The sequence below is a fragment of the Salmo salar genome, chromosome 02 (assembly GCF_965601325.2).
Source record: "Salmo salar chromosome 02, fSalSal1, whole genome shotgun sequence".
NCBI classification, from domain to species: Eukaryota; Metazoa; Chordata; class Actinopteri; order Salmoniformes; family Salmonidae; genus Salmo; species Salmo salar.
The window spans coordinates 93,809,109-93,829,714 of NC_138292.1; the positions used below are offsets into that span (position 1 = coordinate 93,809,109).

Consider the following 20,606-nt stretch of genomic DNA (forward strand, 5'->3'; position numbering starts at 1 on the left):
TTATCCTCCCAAGGGGAAGGTGCTGGAGTATTGAAAACATGGGTGGCAATAATTCAGACCCCTACCTTTTTTCAGAATTACATTTTAAACTAAATCTCTTTCTCTGAGTAATTGTATTAGTATAAAATAATATAATTTCCCTTTTTTTTGTTGGTGTAACAATACATCATGTAGATGTATATAATGAACAGACTAGGTCTATACTGCTCCTACATGGTGTAACAATACATTATGTATATGTATATAATGAACAGACTAGGTCTATACTGCTCCTACATGGTGTAACAATACATTATGTAGATGAATATAATGAACAGACTAGGTCTATACTGCTCCTACATGGTGTAACAATACATCATGTATATGTATATAATGAACAGACTAGGTCTATACTGCTCCTACATGGTGTAACAATACATCATGTAGATGTATATAATGAACAGACTAGGTCTATACTGCTCCTACATGGTGTAACAACACATCATGTAGATGTATATAATGAACAGACTAGGTCTATACTGCTCCTACGTGGTGTGACAATACATCATGTAGATGTATATAATGAACAGACTAGGTCTATACTGCTCCTACATGAAGTAACAATACATCATGTGGGGCTTTAAGGTAATGCTGTTGGTGTGACGTATAATGTAGTGGACGGAACACTTCTTTCAACAGCAGCAACAGTTATTCAGCCACCTCGGTAGGAGGCGCTGGAAGATGGCGGCGAGTGTAGACGAGATTTCAGCTTGCTCCGAGTAACCTTAACTTTTATCCCTCTCAAACTTACTTAAATGTAACGGAACTTGGCTTATAGTAAACACAATAGAGAACAACACTTAGTTGACCGATAATTTGATTCATAACTTTGAGAAATGGAAGGAAAAAATGTGCGAAAGAGCAAAGGGAGGAGAAGGCAGTTGCTAGCTGAGCACTCATACGTTGGAGAAAAACCGCCACCTGACTCCTCAGGAGAAGAAATGGAGGATTCTGGACATTCGGTTGATTCTGAAAATGCAGTCAATAGTCCTGCACCCAAAAAGACACATAAAGAATTATCTTTGCGCGAACTACAGATCAACATAATCGATGCTGTAAACGAAAGAGCTGACGGTCTGGAGAAAATGATACGCGAAAACACATCAAAAATAGTTGACCTCGAGACCTCTCTGAATCATGCATACAAGAGTATCGAAGAGCTTAAACTTGCAAACACTGCTACGTCTGAGAAATGCATTGCTCAGGAGAAGACCATCGCAGACATGCAAGAGCGCTTATCGGAAGCAGAGCGATACCGGAGAAGGTGGGGGCTACGGCTTTACGGTGTCCCCGAGGACCAGGATGAGAATGTGAAGCGCTTAGTAAGAGACATCTGTAACCGTGTGGCACCGGACTTCCCCGATGGATATATGGATATGGCTGTGGATGTCGCTCATCGTATTGGGAAGAAAACAAGATGTCATCGTCAGCCGATCGATCATCATCCAGTTTGCTTTTCGCACAGCGAGAGATGCAGTTTGGAAGAAAGCAAATCAAAGCGCCTTTCTGAAAGAAAGAAAACTTAGATTCGGTGAGGACTTGACTGCAGCAGACAAGGCAGCAAAGGCAAAATTGTGGCCTCTCGTACAACAGGCCCGAAATCAAGGAAACGGTGGATACTACAGGGGAATCAGAGCTTTTTTCGCCAACGGTAAAGACATACGACCGGGGTGATTTGATTTGTTCTGTCGGTAGGTTTACAAGGTAGTTCCTTCCCCACTGCAAACTGAACGTTCTACTTTTGAAACATGGTGTTACTATTTTACAAGTTAAGAATTCTGTTAATACATATATGAAGCAACTTTTTATAGAGAGGGTAAAGTTGAGATTGCATAGGATTTTTCTTTCTATTCTATAGATATGGACTTGAAGTTTATGTCAATCAATGCCAGGTGGATACGTAACCTGTTGAAGAGAAAAGCTTTTTTTTTTTTTTTTGTAAGGACTGCAACGCAGATCTTGTATTCGTTCAAGAAACACATTCATGCAAAGAGGACTATAATTATTGGAAAAATCAGTGGGGCAGTGACATTTTTTTGGCCCACGGGACAAATTATTCAGCTGGGGTTGCAATTTTAGCACACAATTTCAAAGGGAAATTTTTGTTTACTCAAATGGACTCCAATGGACATTGGCTAGTAGCGGTCATCAACCACATGGACAGATTATTTGTGTTGTGTAATGTATATGGATACTGTTCTAGTCCTCCAAATAACTTACTTCTAGAGGAAATTGAAGAAATTCTTAAAAATCTTCTGAGAAAATATCCATCCAGTCAGATAATAGTTGGTGGAGATTTTAATATGGTTTATTCTAATGAGACTGATAGATTGCCTCATAGGCCTAACATTGGTGTGAACAAGTTGGTGAATTTCTGCCAAAGCCTGGACTTAATTGACATATAGAGAGTAAAAAACCCTGGAGAGATACAATACACATGGAGTAATAGAGATCGTTCCTTACAATCAAGAATTGATTTGTGGGTGATAACCTCTAGTCTTGTGCCCAACACTGTAGAGGTAAAAATACTGCCTGCAGTCCTGACGGATCATAAAGTCATATGGTTGACTGTAAGAATATGCAGTAATGATGGTAAGAAATACTCTGGTGGTTACTGGAAACTAAATAACTCATTGTTATTGCATGATGATTTAAAAAATGTGATTAAGAATCTAATTTCTGTTTACTGGAGTTTAGCTACATCTAATGCAGAATATGGGAAATATTGGGAACTGATGAAATTTAAAATCCGCTCAGCCTGTATTACTTATGGAAAACGGCTTGCTTTAAGAAGGAGATGTGAGGTAGCTGAACTCTCTAAGACAATTGCCGATATCACAGAGATTGAGCATCTTGATCTTAATGAGAAAGCTAAATTGAATGATTTACAGAATCAACTAGATACATTGTATGAGGAAAAGGCTAGAGGAGCTTTCATAAGATCTAGAAAACAATGGCTTGAAAAAGGTGAAAAGAACAGTAGATACTTTTTTAATTTGGAGAAGAGGAGAGGGGAACTCAACACACTTCGGAAACTTAAAATTAATGGGGTTACCACTGAGGATAGAGAGTTGTTATCAGAATTTACCACTAAATTTTATGAGAATCTTTACTCCTTAGATAACAATTTGAGTGACTCTAAGGATCTCCTTGATTCTATAGAGAATGTTAATTCGATTAGTGAAGAACTCAATCAGTCTTGTTGCCAAGATTTATCCATTATGGACATCCAGTACGGGCTTGCTCAGTTAAAAAAGAACAAATCTCCAGGTTGTGATGGATTAACCTCTGAATTTTACAAAACCTTCTTTGAAGAAATAGCACCTTTTTTACTTGAAACCTTTAAGGAGGCTATAAAGAAGGGAGAACTACCTGCCTCTCTGAAGCAAGGGGTTATTACTCTTATACCTAAACCACACAAGGATCTCCTAAGTATTGATAATTGGCGTCCAATCACACTCCTAAATAACGACTACAAAATTATAGCCTTAATCTTTGCAAAAAGGTTAAAGTCTTGCTTAAATGATCTGATTGATGAATGTCAATCAGGGTTTATGAAAGGGCGCCATATATCTAATAATCTGAGGCTGATATTAGACTTGGTTGAGTATCGTGATCTATTAGATGACTTCCCTGTTATCCTATTTCTGGATTTTCAGAAAGCATTTGATACAGTAAGTCACAATTTTATCTTTGATTGTCTTAAGCATTTGAAATTTGGTCGTTTCTTTGTTGATGCTATTAGAACTCTGTATAATGGTGGCAATAGCTGTATCAAAGTCTGTCATGGAACATCCTCAAGATTTAACATTTACAAAGGAATACGACAAGGTTGTCCAATTTCACCTTTTTTATTTTTGTTAGTTTCTCAAATGTTATGCTCATTAGTTCATAAAAGTCCATTTGAAGGCATTACATTCCAGTCCAGAGAGATCAAGATATCCCAACTGGCGGATGACACCTCACTTTTTTTGAAAAATGTATCTCAAGCTAGATTAGCATTGGATATCGTGAAGCAGTTCTCCAAAATCTCAGGCTTGACTTTAAATCTTTCCAAATGTGAGTTGTTTGTTGTGAAAGGAGCTGTCAACCCAGCAGATTGTAACATCTCTGAAAAAGATACTGTAACCTTCCTCGGTGTAAAGATCACCAAAAATCTTAAGGCTATGAATGATCTTAATTTGAACCCTGTAACTGAATCTGTCAAAAAAAAAAAATATCCTCATGGTTAGGGAGGGATTTAAGTCTTCAAGGAAGGGTGCTTTTATCCAAAGCTGAGGGGCTATCTCGTGCATCCTATCTTTTTTCATCTATTGACATTCCCAAATTCACTTGCTGTACCTTAGATAGGCTTTTGTACAACTTCATATGGAAAAACAAGCCACATAAGATAAAAAGAGATGTTATCACCAACAGGGTTTGTGATGGCGGTCTAAATGTCTTAGATTTCACTCTCTTCAATCAGATATCAAAGGTCAACTGGATTAAAAGGTACATAAAAAAATCCTCATAGCTTCTGGAATATTATACCTCATTTTGTTTTTCAGAAGTTCGGCGGGCTTAATTTTTTACTACAATGTCCATATATTGTGGGTAAAATTCCTGTGAAACTGGCGGTTTTTCACAAGCAGGCTTTAATGTGCTGGGCTTTGTTGTATAAACACAACTTTTCACCTCATAAATGTTTTATTTGGAACAATGGGTCAATATTACATAGAAATAAGATGTTATTTAACCATAAATGGTTCTCAAAAAACATTGTTCTTGTCAGCCAATTGGTTAATAACAGTGGGAATCTATTTACACGGAGAGAATTTATGGAAATATACAACTTTGAGGTTTCAAGCAAGGAATATGACACTGTTATTAAAGCTATACCTAGTGGGATAAAAACTTTACTTCAGAATAATGCATATTTTGTAATATCTCCGATTGTAAGCGATATTCAGTTGAATGGCATTGGTCTACTAGATACGAAATTCAACAATCGTTTAATAAGGGATATTTCCTACAGGAAGTCTATTCCCTCTGCGATATTTTGTTGGGCTTCATCGTTTGATGTAAACTGGCACCGTGCTTGGCTCACTCCACACAGATTTATGGTGACCAATAAAGTAAAGGAGATCTCCTTTAAGATAATCCATAGATGCTATCCATGTAATAGCTTAATTTCTAAATATATATTTGACGTTACCAGTGAATGCAGTTTTTGTGAACTAGAAACTGAATCTATTGAACACTTATTCTGTAATTGTTTATATAGTGAAGTGTTTTGGACTGATGTAAAACTATATCTTAGCCGCAAATTGCATAAACCATTGATATTGCTAAGTTTTACATATTATTTTACTACACTGATTCCACAATTGAACGTGAGTATGTCATAAATCTCTTTATTTTATTAGGAAAATCTTTCATCCACAAATCAAAATTTATGAAGAAAAAGCCCCTTTTCTTAATTTTTTTATCTGATTTGGAACAGTACGTAGAATCTTTAAAACGTATACAAAACAATTTGTCAAAAAAATGTATTCGATATATGTCTGTATTTGATTTGATATAATAGTTTTTTTTATTTTTCTCTAATTTCTTTGGATTCCCTCTGGCTGTTATGTTATGTTATGTTTATGTTTTGCATGTTACTGTTATTTACAACAAGTTAAATAAAGATTTGTGCAAACTAAAAAAATATATATATAAAAAAAAAAGAGTTGATAATACATATGACGTTGGAAAATAGTGCATTGTGGGTAGTTTAGAAGATTTCCCTAAATAAGTTAATACTGTAACGACCCTGGGTTTATAAGCGCGGATATTGACTCTGCCGTTCGAGCTTTTGCGGCACAGTCGATAGCGCGCTGGACTTCGGGCTTGAAGGCCGAGGGTTCGAGACCTGCTCCCTGCTGTTTCATTACAATACATTTGTAATAACGCAAAAACATAACTGTTTGTACTTATAGGTAACCATATCGTGACTACAACTAGCTTACTAAGTGTTTAACCACACTGTGTTGTTACACTGGTGAGTAAAAAAATCTTCCAACAATCAAACTTGTCTGAAAATAAAATAGACATTTTACTCAACTGCGTTACCCACTCCAGTCAGCAGATGGCGGTCTGGGAATTTAAGGTAATGCTGTTGGTGTGACGTATAATATAGTGGACGGAACGCTTCTTTCAACAGCAGCAACAGTTATTCAGCCACCTCGGTAGCTTGTAGACAAAATAGCCGAACCAATTAAGCTCATTAGACGCTTTAGTGTATATTAGCCACTGTGTTTTAAAACCACTTCTGTCATCTAGTTAGTTATCAGATTTAATTTCATATTTACGGTGTTGTTATTGGTCAGCTAGCGGGCTGGTTAATTTAGCATTAGCCTAGCTAACATTCCCAACCATGCGGTCACTGAGCTACTCTCCTGCTAAAGAAGAGGAGGACATCACAGTAAAACAAGATGTAGTGGGTGAGGCCGTTACTGTGAAAGAGGAGGAGGGGGAGATGACTGTTACATTGAAAAGGGAGGAAGAAGAAGAGGAAACTGGATATCTGGTCCCGGTTTCCCAAACGCATCTTAAGGCGTCCAATGGTTCTAACGGTGAACTTAGCCATAAGATGGTTTTGAGAAACCGTTCCCTGATTAACACTAGTAAGTACTGTCTTAAAAACAGAGGCACAAACTCTGTTAAAGCGGAAATCTGCAATTGCTACACCTATATTGTGACTTTAAAATGATTTATTTATAGCCATTGATTCTTGAAGAATATAACACATGCCTCATGAGCTTAGTTCAACTGTTGTACCCCACCAGAACCCCAAATAAGCTTTTTTTACTCCAATGTTTAGAAACAATGTAAATCAACACTGTATAGCCTCAACATGGTTAAAACTATAATGTTGATATTATGGATGGTCAGTCCTTGCATCCATAGTTCTGTCTATGAATTTGAAAGTAGTTACATTTCTCCAACCCCATCATCTTATTACCAAAACAGTGTTTGAACTGCAGATTGATGGGTTGTGTGGGTTTTTTAAACAGCAACAAAATGGCTGCCCAGAGACTTGGTTTGGTAAACAGCTGAGGAATGGGGTCTGGAGAAATGTAACCACTCTCAAATTCATAGAGAAAGCTATTGTGGAAACCGTAACCCAACACCTAGCAACCTCATCAAGAAGTTCAGACATCTTGGCGTAACAGTTATAAGGTGTTGGCTTGACAGTCGCTGGACCCAGGTTTGAGTTCAGCTCAGGACTACCCCCTGAATTCACTACACTATGAATACAAAGGCTGGACATCCATGAGGTCAAAATTATCGTTTTAACCAGATTGAGGCTATATAGTATATTCTAGAATTGCCAGTGAAGATTTCTTGTGGGGGTCAAATTGTTACAGCTGTTGATAAGTCATTGTATAATATTCAGCCAATTTTTTTTTCATGCCATTACATACCTAGATACATTCATGAATTGGTTTGAAACCTTTGTTTTAAAACCTTCTCAAAGTTGGTGCCTTGATGGATTTGTAGAAAACGGTTTGTCATAAAACACTATTTTTTTTATTAATTAAATGTAACCTTTATTTAACTAGGCAAGTCAGTTAGGAACAAATTCTTATTTACAATGACTGCCTACCCTGGATGACGCTTGGCCAATTGTGCGCCGCCCTATGGGATTCCCAATCACAGCCGGTTGTGATACAGCCTGGATTTGAACCAGGGTGTCTTTAGTGACGCCTCAAGCACTGAGATGCAGTGTCCGCTGTGCTACTCGGGAGCCCCAAAATCATGTTCTAGTGCTGTCCCCACCTAAAATATCTCTTGGTCAACCAAGAGTCATCTGTTCTTTCTACCAATCACTCCATGTGTTTTAATAAAATCAACTGTATGTACTGAACTTGTCTGAAGCTGTAAGCTGTTTGATTAAATAATTACAGATACACAAGTTACTCGAGGGAGCCAGTCACCAATTTAACCAAGAAAAACTCTTCCCTCCTCCTCCCCCCGCTGCTGCTGGACTTCGTAAATTCTGCCGTTATGCTCCTGAAGTTTTCAGTAATGGTCTACACCAGCGGTCGACAACCTTTTCCATTTAGAGTGACAATTTATCTGACCATTTCTACTGATCTGGTGCCAGTTATGATTTTCATATTCACATTTTACTGGAACAGTTTCATTTAATTTATAATAGTATCTCAAAATCATTGTCTGTGATTAATCTACATTCTATCTAAATCTAAATGAAAATTATACAAATCTAAAAGTAACTTTTATTGCCATTGCCAACTATGTAAAAATATTGCCTACATAAAGCCAACAAATAAAAACATTGCATTCTGCAGTCAGAAAATATTGTGATAAAAATAAATATCCTAGAAATCACTTTGGCTGCACATGGCCTGTCTACAACAAACCTGAAACATTATATCAACTATCAACTGGGTCAGTGAAACTCGGATAGCAAGCTTGCAACATTGTATAAAATATTCTACACCCTCAGTTTCCTGCTCCAGTGAGTTCTTGACAGACACAGCTGTAGGCTATTTGTGCAAAGGATAAGAAGTAATCAGGTATTTTATGACATTTCCACAGGATCAGAGAATTACATTTTTCCCTTTTTATGCTGCGTGGTTATCGAAAGGGCGAGAGCTGGAAATATTTTACGAAAATACTTTGAGGAACTATTGTCATTCGCAAATGATTTTGATTAGACTTTGTTTACGTGTTGTTTGGAAATGAAGAAAAAATTCCTTTGAGAAGCTCCGCTTTCACCGAAAAGCTATTTTAAAATCGGACACCGCGATTGCATAAAGGAGGTCTGTATCTATAATTCTTAAAACAATTGTTAGGTTTTTTGGGAACGTTTATTGTGAGTAATTTAGTAAATTCACCGGAAGTGTTCGGTGGGAATGCTAGTTCTGAACGTCACATGCTAATGTAAAAAGCTGGTTTTTGATATAAATATGAACTTCATTGAACAAAACATGCATGTATTGTATAACATAATGTCCTAGGGTTGTCATCTGATGAAGATCAAAGGTTAGTGCTGCATTTAGCTGTGGTTTGGGTTTATGTGACATTATATGCTAGCTTGAAAAATGGGTGTCTGATTATTTCTGACTGGGTACTCTGCTGACATAATCTAATGTTTTGCTTTCGCTGTAAAGCCTTTTTGAAATCGGACAGTGTGGTTAGATAAAGGAGAGTCTTGTCTTTAAAATGGTGTAAAATAGTCATATGTTTGAAAAATGGAAGTTTTCGGATTTTTGAGGAGTTTGTATTTGGCGCCACGCCCGTCATTGGATATTAGAGCAGGTGTTCCGCTAGCGGAACGTCTAGATGTAAGAGGTTAAGCACGCTGTTTGATTAAATAAGACTCACAAATGACTAGAGGGAGCCAGTCATCAACATAACCTTTTTTTTTACTAGGCAAGTCAGTTAAGAACAAATTCTTATTTTCAATGACGGCCTAGGAACAGTGGGTTAACTGCCTTGTTCAGGGGCAGAACAACAGATTTGTACCTTGTCAGCTCGGGGATTCAATCTGGCAACCTTTCAGTTACTAGTCCAACATTTTAACCACTAGGCTACGCTGCTTTTGTGCCTGTATTAAATATGTTTTGTTTATTCCATGTGTAATTCTGTGTTGTTGTATGTGTCGAATTGCTATGCTTTATCTTGGCCAGGTCGCAGTTGCAAATGAGAACCTGTTCTCAACTAGCCTACCTGGTTAAATAAAGGAGAAATATATTTTTTAATTAGACTTTGTTTACTTGCTGTTCGAGGTGAAAAAAATTACTTTGAGAAGCTCCACAACTCATTAGTGGTGGTGCGTTAAGACAATCAGAAATACTATCTGACATCACCAAATGGGCACATTTATAGGCCTACATTTGCACACAGGCCAGGTAGACTAGTCCTACTTCTATATGTGTAATCAGGTGTGCATCCTTACTCAACATTGACAGGAGTGTTTCAAACAAAAGGCAATTAATAAATTGACAACTGACGCATCTTGCGGGGTCAGGTCTGGGTGGTCTGCCAGGGGCCGTTTCATTTAGTGTCCGTTTGGGTCAGTTGGGGAATGATTTTATTTCCCCATAGTATGTTGTACCGATGTTGACTGATTGAAAGGGAGTATAACTTTGATTATAATTACTCTTCCCTGAAGGAGGGAAACGAGGTACAACACCTGTTTGGTCCCGCCCTTTCCTGGGTCGGTGAAGAGCGGTATTAAATTTAAGGAATAAATCCAAGCCTCGCTCTCATCACCTGTGGAAGGCGGGGCTTTGATTGTATGTTGTACCTAGTTTCCCTCCTTCAGGGAACAGTAATTATAGTCATAACATGTGGATTTAATAGTATGTTGTACCTAGTTTCCCTCCTTCAGGGAACAGTAGTTATAGTCATAACGTTACGCTTGTCATATGATGAACTTCTTTGTATTCTGGAATGCACTCGAACTACGTATCATTTAGTGGCTCCTTATGTTACGCTGGGAAAACAGTTTTCATGGGCACAGAAATACTAAATCATTTCAGAGTTTGCTAAATCCAATGGTTTTTAACTGAGTCATCTTGTAATCCAAGATGGCGTAGCAGTAAGATGTGTTTGTTGTAAATGTTATGTTTTTTTCGTATTTTTTTTGTATATATTGCAAAATATTTCAATCTCTTTTTCCATGTTTAAATTAAATATAGCTTCCGGCAACCCGCTTCACCCAATATGATACGGATCTGCTATTTTTTAGACCTTATAGCTAGAACCTCCATCAGAAGCTAACAAGCTAATTAGCTACTAGCTATTTAGTCATTGTTAGCCACTGCTTTACCTTTTTAGCTCAGACACCAGCTGCTTTTTGCCTGGATAATACCTGCCAGTCTGCACAGCGCGATATCAACCCTGAGCATATCGGACTGTTTTTCTCCACTACATCACCGTATTCCTGCCGTAAGCTCTGGACCATTACACCGAATAATCGCAGCTAGCTAGCTGAGCCAGGCCTTGAGCCAGGCCCATCTCCCGGCCTGCTCAGTGGACCCTATGATCACTCAGCTACACAGCTGATGCCTCCCAGACTCTTCACTAAGACGACTAGAAGCCACTACGTCACCGGATTCCTGCCGTAGCTCTGGACCTTTGCACCGGAGTGGCTATAGTGGCTAACGCCCTTGTCCCGAAGCTAGCACCAGTTAGCCTCAAGCCAGGTGCATCTCCCGGCTAGCAAACAAAATTACTCCAGCTACAATACCTCTTTTGCCAATTGGCCTGGACCCTTTGTCATCACGGAGCCCTGCCGATCCATCGCGACTGGTCTGCCGACGTAATTCCGTCCGATGTGCCCTCAACCGGCCTTTGCAGGACGTCGGTGACACCCTTGTCCCGAAGCTAGCAACAGTTAGCCTCGAGCCAGGCGCATCTCCCGGCTAGCGTAGTAATGACTACCTAACAGCTTCCCTGTTTAATATATTCCTGTTTACTGGACCCTATGATCACTTGGCTACATAGCTGATGCCTGCTGGATTGTTCCTTTAATCACGAGTCTCCATTTTATTTATTTTGTTTATCTGTCGGCTACAGCCTCAAACTCAGGCCCTGTGTGTAGTTAACTGACCCTCTCTGCCCATTCATCGCCACTTTACCTGTTGTTGTTGTCTTAGCTGATTAGCTGTTGTTGTCTTACCCGTTGATGTCTTAGCTAGCTCTCCCAATTAACACCTGTGATTGCTTTATGCCTTGCTTTATGTCTCTCTCTAATGTCAATATGCCTTCTATACTGTTGTTTAGGGTAGTTATCATTGTTTTGTTTTACTGCGGAGCCCCTAGTCCCACTCAACATGACTCAGAGAGCTCTTTTGTCCGACCTCCCACACATGCGGTGACCTCACCTAGGATAACTAGTGCCTCCAGAGATGCAACCTCTCTTATCATCACTCAATGCCTAGGTTTACTTCCACTGTACCCACACCCTACCATACCCCTGTCTGTACATTATGCCTTGAATCTATCCTATCACGCCCAGAATTCTGCTTCTTTTATTCTCTGTTCCCCAACGCACTATTCGACCAATTCTGATAGCCTTTAGCCGTACCCTCATCCTACTCCTCTGTTCCTCGGGTGATGTAGAGGTTAACCCAGGCCCTGTGTGTCCCCAGGCACTCTCATTTGTTGACTTCTGTAATCGAAAAGCCTTGGTTTCATGCATGTTAACATCAGAAGCCTCCTCCCTAAGTTTGTTTTACTCACTGCTTTAGCACACTCCGCCAACCTTAATGTCCTTGCCGTGTCTGAATCCTGGCTTAGGAAGGCAACCAAAAATTCAGAGATTTCCATCCCCAACCACAACATTTTCTATCAAGATAGAACTGTCAAAAAGAGAGGAGTTGCAATCTACTGCAGAGATGGCCTGCAAAGTTCTGTCATACTTTCCAGGTCCATGCCCAAACAGTTCGAGCTTCTAATTCAAAAAATGTATCTCTCCAGAAATAAGTCTCTCACTGTTGCCGCCTGTTATAGACCCCCTCAGCTCCCAGCTGTGCCCGGGACACCATATGTGAATTGATTGCCCCCATCTATCTTCAGAGTTCGTTCTATTAGGTGACCTAACCTGGGATATGCTTAACACACCGGCCGGACTACAATCCAAGCTAGATGCCCTCAATCTCACACAAATGATCAAGGAACCCACCAGGTACAACCCTAAATCTGTAAACATGGGCACCCTCATAGATATTATCCTGACCAACTTGCCCTACAAATACACCTCTGCTGTTTTCAATCAGGATCTCAGCGATCATCGCCTGCATCCGTTATGGGTCCGCGGTCAAACGACCAACCCTCATCACTGTCAAACGCTCCCTAAAACTTTTCTGCAAGCAGGCCTTTCTAATTGACCTGGCCCGGGTATCCTGGAAGGATTTTGACCTCATCCCGTCAGTAGAGGATGCCTGGTTGTTCTTTAAAAGTAATTTCCTCACCATCTTAAATAAGCATGCCCCTTTCAAAAAATGTAGAACTAAGAACAGATATAGCCCATGGTTTGCTCCAGACCTGACTGCCCTCGACAAGCACAGAAACATCCTGTGGCGTACTGCACTAGCATCGAATAGTCCCCGCGATATGCAACTTTTCAGAGAAGTCAGGAACCAATACACACAGTCAGTTAGGAAAGCAAAGGCTAGCTTTTTCAAAACAGAAATTTGCTTCCTGTAGCTCTAACTCCAAAAAGTTCTGGGACACTGTAAAGTCCATGGAGAATAAGAGAACCTCATCCCAGCTGCCCACTGCACTGAGGCTAGGAAACACTGTCACCACCGATAACTCCACGATAATCGAGAATTTCAACAAGCATTTCTCTACGGCTGCCCATAGTTTCCTCCTGGCTACCCCAACCCCGGCCAACAGCTCCGCACCCCCTGCAGCTACTTGCCCAAGCCTCCCCCATTTCTCCTTCACCCAAATCCAGATAGCTGATTTTCTGAAAGAGTTGCAAAACCTGGACCCGTACAAATCAGCTGGGCTAGACAATCTGGACCCTCTCTTTCTAAAATTATCCGCCGCAATTGTTGCAACCCCTATTACTAGTCTCTTTCGTACCGCCCGAGATTCCTAAAGATTGGAACGCTTCTGCGGTCACCCACCTCTTCAAAGGGGGTGACACTCTAGACCCAAACTGTTACAGACCTATATCCATCCTGCCCTGCATTTTCTAAAGTCTTCGAAAGCCAAGTTAAGAAACAGATCACTGACCATTTCGAATCCCCACCGTACCTTCAGTTTGCAATCCGGTTTCCGAGCTGGTCACGGGTGCCCCTCAGCCACGCTCAAGGTACTAAACGATATAACCGGCATCGATAAAAGACAATACTGTGCATCCGTCTTCATCGACCTGGCCAAGGCTTCCGACTCTATCAATCACTGTATTCTTATCGGCAGACTCAACAGCCTTGGTTTCTCAAATAACTGACTCGCCTGGTTCACCAACTACTTCTCAGATAGAGTTCAGTGTGTCAAATCGGAGGGCCTGTTGTCCGGACCTCTGGCAGTCTCTATGGGGGTACCACAGGGTTCAATTCTCAGACCGACTCTTTTCTCTGTATATACCAACGATGTTGCTCTTGCTGCGGGTGATTCCTTGATCCACCTCTACGCAGTTGACACCATTCTGTATACATCTGGCACTTCTTTGGACACTGTGTTAACCTCTCTCGGGAAGGTGGTACGAAATCGTCCCACACTATTCAACAGCCAGTGAAAAATCAGAGCGTGAAATTTAAAACCACAAAATGTCATAATTCAAAGTTCTCAAACATAGGACTATTTTACACCGTTTTATACATACACTTCTCCTGAATCTAACCCCGTTGTCTGATTTCCAAAAGGCTTTACAGCGAAAGCAAAACATTAGATTATGTTAGGAGAGTACATCGACACAATAACCACACCGCCATTTTCTTAGCAACTAGCATGCATCACAAATACCCAAAACACAGCTAAATGAAGCACTGACCTTTGACGATCTTCATCAGATGACACTCCTAGGACATCATGTTACACAATACATGCATTTTTTGTTCTAATCAAGTTCATATTTATATCTAAAAACAGCATTTTACAGTGGCGCGTGATGTTCAGAAAATATTTAGCCTCCAATACTGGCGGTGAATCAGCACCACAATCTACAAAAATACTCGTCGTAAACATTCCTAAAATATTATACTGTCATTCAAAGAATTATAGATTAACATCTCGTGAATGCAACCGCATTGCCAGATTTCAAAATAACTTTACGAGGAAAGCACACTTTGCAATAATCTGAGTACTGTGCTCAGAAAAAAACAGCAGGCAATTATAGACCGGCCATCTTGGACTCATCTAAACGCATAAATAGCATTATAAATATTCACTTACCTTTAATAATCTTCATCAGAAGGCACTTCCAGGAATCCCAGGTCCACAATAAATGTTGTTTTGTTCGATAAAGTTCATAATTTGTGTCCAAATAGCTCCTTGTTGTTCGCGCGTTCAGTTCAGCTACTCCAAGTGTAGGAAGCGCGCCCAAAATTTCACGACGAAAAGTAACAAAAAAAAAATCTATTTACGTTCGTTCAAACATGTCAAACATTGTAAAGCATCAATCTTTAGGGACTTTAGAACGTGAAACTTCAGTAATATTCCAACCGGACCCATCCTGTGTCTTGAAAAAGGTTTTGGAACCAGAGGTCCCAACTCACATGAATGCACCCCAATGAACTGATGGGTCAACAACTTCCATCTTCCTTTGTTGGCTCTGTGTTCACCATAGAATCTTCAAACAACTTTTTAAAGACTGTTGACATCCAGTGTAAGCCTTAGGAAGTGCAAAATGAACCCTAACTCACCGTGTGTTCGATTGGCAATGACTTGAAAGGACTACAAGCACCAGAATTCTCACTTCCTGCTTTCTTCTCAGGTTTTTGCTTGCCATATGAGTTATGTTATACTCACAGACATCATTCCAACAGTTTTAGAAACTTCAGAGTGTTTTCTATCCAAATCTACCAATAATATGCATATTCCAGTTCCTGTACCCGAGTAGTAGGCTGTTTAATTTGGGTACGTTTTTCAACCGGCCGTGAAAATACTGCCCCCTACCCTAGAGAGGTTAACCTACGCAACAGCCAGTGTAATCCCGTGGCGCGATATTCAAATACCTTAGAAATGCTATTACTTCAATTTCTCAAACATATGACTATTTTACACCATTTTAAAGACAAGACTCTCGTTAATCTAACCACACTGTCCGATTTCAAAAAGGCTTTACAATGAAAGCACAACATTAGATTATGTCAGCAGAGTACCCAGCCAGAAATAATCAGACACCCATTTTTCAAGCTAGCATATAATGTCACATAAACCCAAACCACAGCTAAATGCAGCACAAACCTTTGATCTTCATCAGATGACAACCCTAGGACATTATGTTATACAATACATGCATGTTTTGTTCAATGAAGTTCATATTTATATCAAAAACCAGCTTTTTACATTAGCATGTGACGTTCAGAACTAGCATACCCCCCGCAAACATCCGGTGAATTTACTAAATTACTCACGATAAACGTTCACAAAAAACATAACAATTATTTTAAGAATTATAGATACAGAACTCCTCTATGCACTCGCTATGTCCGATTTTAAAATAGCTTTTCGGTGAAAGCACATTTTGCAATATTCTCAGAAGATAGCCCGGCATCACAGGGCTAGCTATTTAGACACCGACCAAGTTTAGCCCTCACCAAAATCAGATTTACTATAACAAAAATGTTGTTACCTTTGCTGTCTTCGTCAGAATGCACTCCCAGGACTTCTACTTCAATAACAAATGTTGGTTTGGTTCAAAATAATCCATAGTTATGTTCAAATATCCTCTGTTTTGTTTGTGCGTTCAAGACACTATCCGAATGGTAAAGGGTGACGAGCACGCCGCATTTCGTGACAAATAAATTCTAAATATTCCATTACCGTACTTCGAAGCATGTCAACCGCTGTTTAAAATCAATTTTTATGCCATTTTTCTCGTAAAAAAGCGATAATATTCCGACCGGGAAAGCGTGTTTAGGTTCAGAGACGAAAGAAAATAAAAACATGGGGTCGTCTCGTGCATGCGCCTAAGCCCATTGTCCTCTGATAGAGCACTTGCCAAAAGCGCTAAAGTTTTTCAGCCAGTGGCTGGAATTACATCATTCAGCTTTTTCCCGGGTTCTGAGAGCCTATGGGAGCCGTAGGAAGTGTCACGTTACAGCAAAGATCCTACATTTTCTTTAAACAGAGCCAAGAAATTCAAGGAATGGTCAGACAGGCCACTTCCTGTACAGAATCTTCTCAGGTTTTGGCCTGCCAAATGAGTTCTGTTATACTCACAGACACCATTAAAACAGTTTTAGAAACTTTGGAGTGTTTTCTATCCAAAGCTAATAATTATATGCATATTCTAGTTTCTGGGCAGTAGTAATAACCAGATTAAATCGGGTACGTTTTTTATCCGGCCGTGTAAATACTGCCCCCTACCCCCAACAGGTTAACAAACCTCCAAACGAGCTTCAATGCCATAGAACACTCGTTCCGTGGCCTCCAACTGCTCTTAAACGCTAGTAAAACGAATCGCTAATCGCTTATAACCGATCGCTGCCCGCACCCGCCCGTCCAGCATCACGACTCTGGATGGTTCTGACTTAGAATATGTGGACAACTATAAATACCTAGGTGTCTGGCTAGACTGTAAACTCTCCTTCCAGACTAATATTAAGCATCTCCAATCCAAAATTAAATCTAGAATTGGCTTCCTATTTTGCAACAAAGCCTCCTTCACTCACATACCCTTGTAAAACTGACTATCCTACCGATCCTTGACTTTGGCGATGTCATTTTCAAAATAGCCTCCAACACTCTACTCAGCAAACTGGATGCAGTCTATCACAGTGCCATCCGTTTTGTCACCAAAGCCCCATATACCACCCACCACTGGGACCTGTATGCTCTCGTCGGCTGGCCCTCGCTACATATTCGTCGCCAAACCCACTGGCTCCAGGTCATCTATAAGTCTTTGCTAGGCCGCCTTCACTCAGCTCACTGGTCACCATAGCAACACCCACCCATAGCACGCGCTCCAGGAGGTATATCTCACTGGTCATCCCCAAAGCCAACACCCACTTTGACCGCCTTTCCTTCCAGTTCTCTGCTGCCAGTGACTGCAACGAATTGCAAAATTCGCTGAAGTTGGAGACTTATATCTACCTCACTAACTTTAAGCATCAGCTATCTGAGCAGTTTACCGATCGCTGCAGCTGTACACAGCCCATCTGTAAATAGCCCATCCAACTGCCTACCTCATCCTCATGTTTTTATTTACTTTTTTTGCCCAGTATTTCTACTTGCACATCATCATCTGCACATCTATCTCTCCAGTGTTAATTTGCTAAATTGTAATTACTTCGCTTCTATGGCCTATTTATTGACTTACCTCCGTACTCCATTTGCACACACTGTATATAGATTTTTCTATTGTGTTATTGACTGTACTTCTGTTTATCCAACGTGTAACTCTGTTGTTTTTTTGTCGCACTGCTTTGCTTTATCTTGGCCAGGTCACAGTTATAAATGAGAACTTGTTCTCAACTGGCCTTCCTGGTTAAACAAAGGTGAAATAAAAATAAAATCTTAACTTTTATTGACAACACCCAAATGGATACTTTTATTAACGTGGTTCTTCTATAATTACACATAATTCTTAAAACTGTAGCAAACATTATATTAAACAGGACATTCAAACAAGCCTTACAATTATAATCCAAAGTATTGTGAAATGTACTCATAAGCAACCTGGAAATGGAGGTTACTCCCCTGAGTTTAAACCCATTCACATTCAGAATACATTGTGAAAAACTAAAATCTTTGCTCGCCATTTTTGCTCCAGGCAGATATAGTACATCCATAACTAGTGGTTTCCTCATTAGCAAGGAGGAGTTTCTGCAATCAAATTTCATGTGCATCGCACTCGTGCCGCAATTTTAGAAAACACAGAAAGGGGCCTTTATTGGAGACCAAAAGTCGTCTGGTACACTGCTTAGAGTTTCAACAACATGAATAACTTATTTCTAGCCTACAATCATCAGTTACTACTAAAATATGACTATTCTTGCTCATTTTAAGACAATTGTCAAATAATTTTTACATTCATTACAGACGTCAATTGTTGTACAACATCATGGCTACGCTGTTGGCATCACCTTTTACAGTGGATTACTGCTGTTGTGGGCCTTTAACCATCTGTCTGACTTTGTTGTTCACACAGGAGAGATACGGGACTATCGTGGATCCTCTGTGGAGCCTCAGCAACCTCATGATGCTGAACAGGCAGAGAAGAGTCTCTCCAGATCAGAACACCTCAAGAAACACCTGCAGAGACCCACAGGGAAGAGAACTCACTGCTGCTCTGACTGTGGGAAGAGATTCACCTCATCAGGCATTAAAATTCATCAGAGAATCCACACAGGAGAGAAACCTTATAGCTGTAGTCAATGTGGGAAGAGGTTTACTCAGTCAACCAGCCTGATATCACACCAGAGAATACACACAGGAGATAAATCTTATAGCTGTCATCAATGTGGGAAGAGTTTTAGTCAGTCTCGCTATCTGACAGTGCACCAGAGAACACACACAGGAGAGAAACCTTATATCTGTGGTCAATGTGGGAAGAGTTTTACTACATCTGGCTCTCTGACTTCACACCAGAGAATACACACAGGAGAGAAACCATATAGCTGTCATCAATGTGGAAAAGGTTTTTGTCAATCTAGAGATCTGACAGTGCACCAGAGAACACACACAGGAGAGAAATCTTATAGCTGTGATCAATGTGGGAAGAGTTTTACTACATCTGGCTCTCTGACTTCACACCAGAGAATACACACAGGAGAGAAACCTTACAGCTGTGGTCAATGTGGAAAAGGTTTTTGTCAATCTGGAGATCTGACAGTGCACTAGAGAATACACACAGGAGAGAAACATTGTAGCTGTAATCAATGTGGGAAAAGTTTTACTCAGCTATGCAACCTGATATCACACCAGAGAACACACACAGGAGAGAAATCTTATAGCTGTAATCAATGTGGGAAAAGTTTTACTCAGTCAAGCAGCCTGATATACCACAGGGGAACACACACAGGAGAGAAATCTTATAGCTGTGATCAATGTGGGAAGAGTTTTACTCAGCAAAGCCGCCTAACATACCACCAGAGAACACAAACAGGAGAGAAACCTTATATCTGTGCTCAATGTGGGAAGAGGTTTGGTCGATCTGGGCAGAGGACTGTACACCAGAGAACACACACAGAAGAGAAACCTCATAGCTGTACCCAGAGATAATCTGATAAAAGATCTCTGATCAAATATCAAAGAATACATACATGAAGGAGTTGTTTCATGATATAAATGAATTAATGTCACAATGTAGAATGTTTTAACATTGTAGTCGGAGAATTTTAATGATGTCACAATGTAGAACCCTAAACGTTTGTCCCCTGTTCTATTGATTTCAACATGATATGGATATTAGCCTCGGGAAAAATCCAGGCTCTGAATTGAAAGAGTACTATTTATGTGATTTAACAAAAAGTTACTAACAAAAAAGTTGTTACACTTACCATGTTGGTGACCCACTTGAATCACAATGCAACACTTCAAAATGTAGCGAGCTGTTTTCTTCAAATTGTCCTCTAACCAGTGATGTACACATTATTCCCAGATTCCATGTGGTTTTTGAGTTGTTACTTTTAACAGGAAGTGCAACCTCATCTCCCTCCTGTCACACAATTGATTTCAGCATGATATCGATGAGTGATGACAAATAAGTGTTGTGTTCCTTTGTTTAGCGACCCCTACATTTAAATGCATCACTCCAAAATGTAGCTGACTGTCTTCTGCAGGTTGTCCTCTAATCTGTGAGGTAAAATATTTCTCCCATTTCCATGAGTTTTTTTAGTTGTGTGAGTTTCAACATCATGTACAACCTGATTTCCCCCCTAATCGATATC

The 20,606-nt window shown here is 40.0% G+C and overlaps 1 pseudogene; it reads left to right on the forward strand.

The window, feature by feature from the left end:
• The first annotated feature begins 1,262 nt into the window (after window positions 1–1,262).
• LOC123740620 (uncharacterized) lies at window positions 1,263–19,938 on the forward strand (annotated as a pseudogene).
• Window positions 19,939–20,606: the final 668 nt, after the last annotated feature.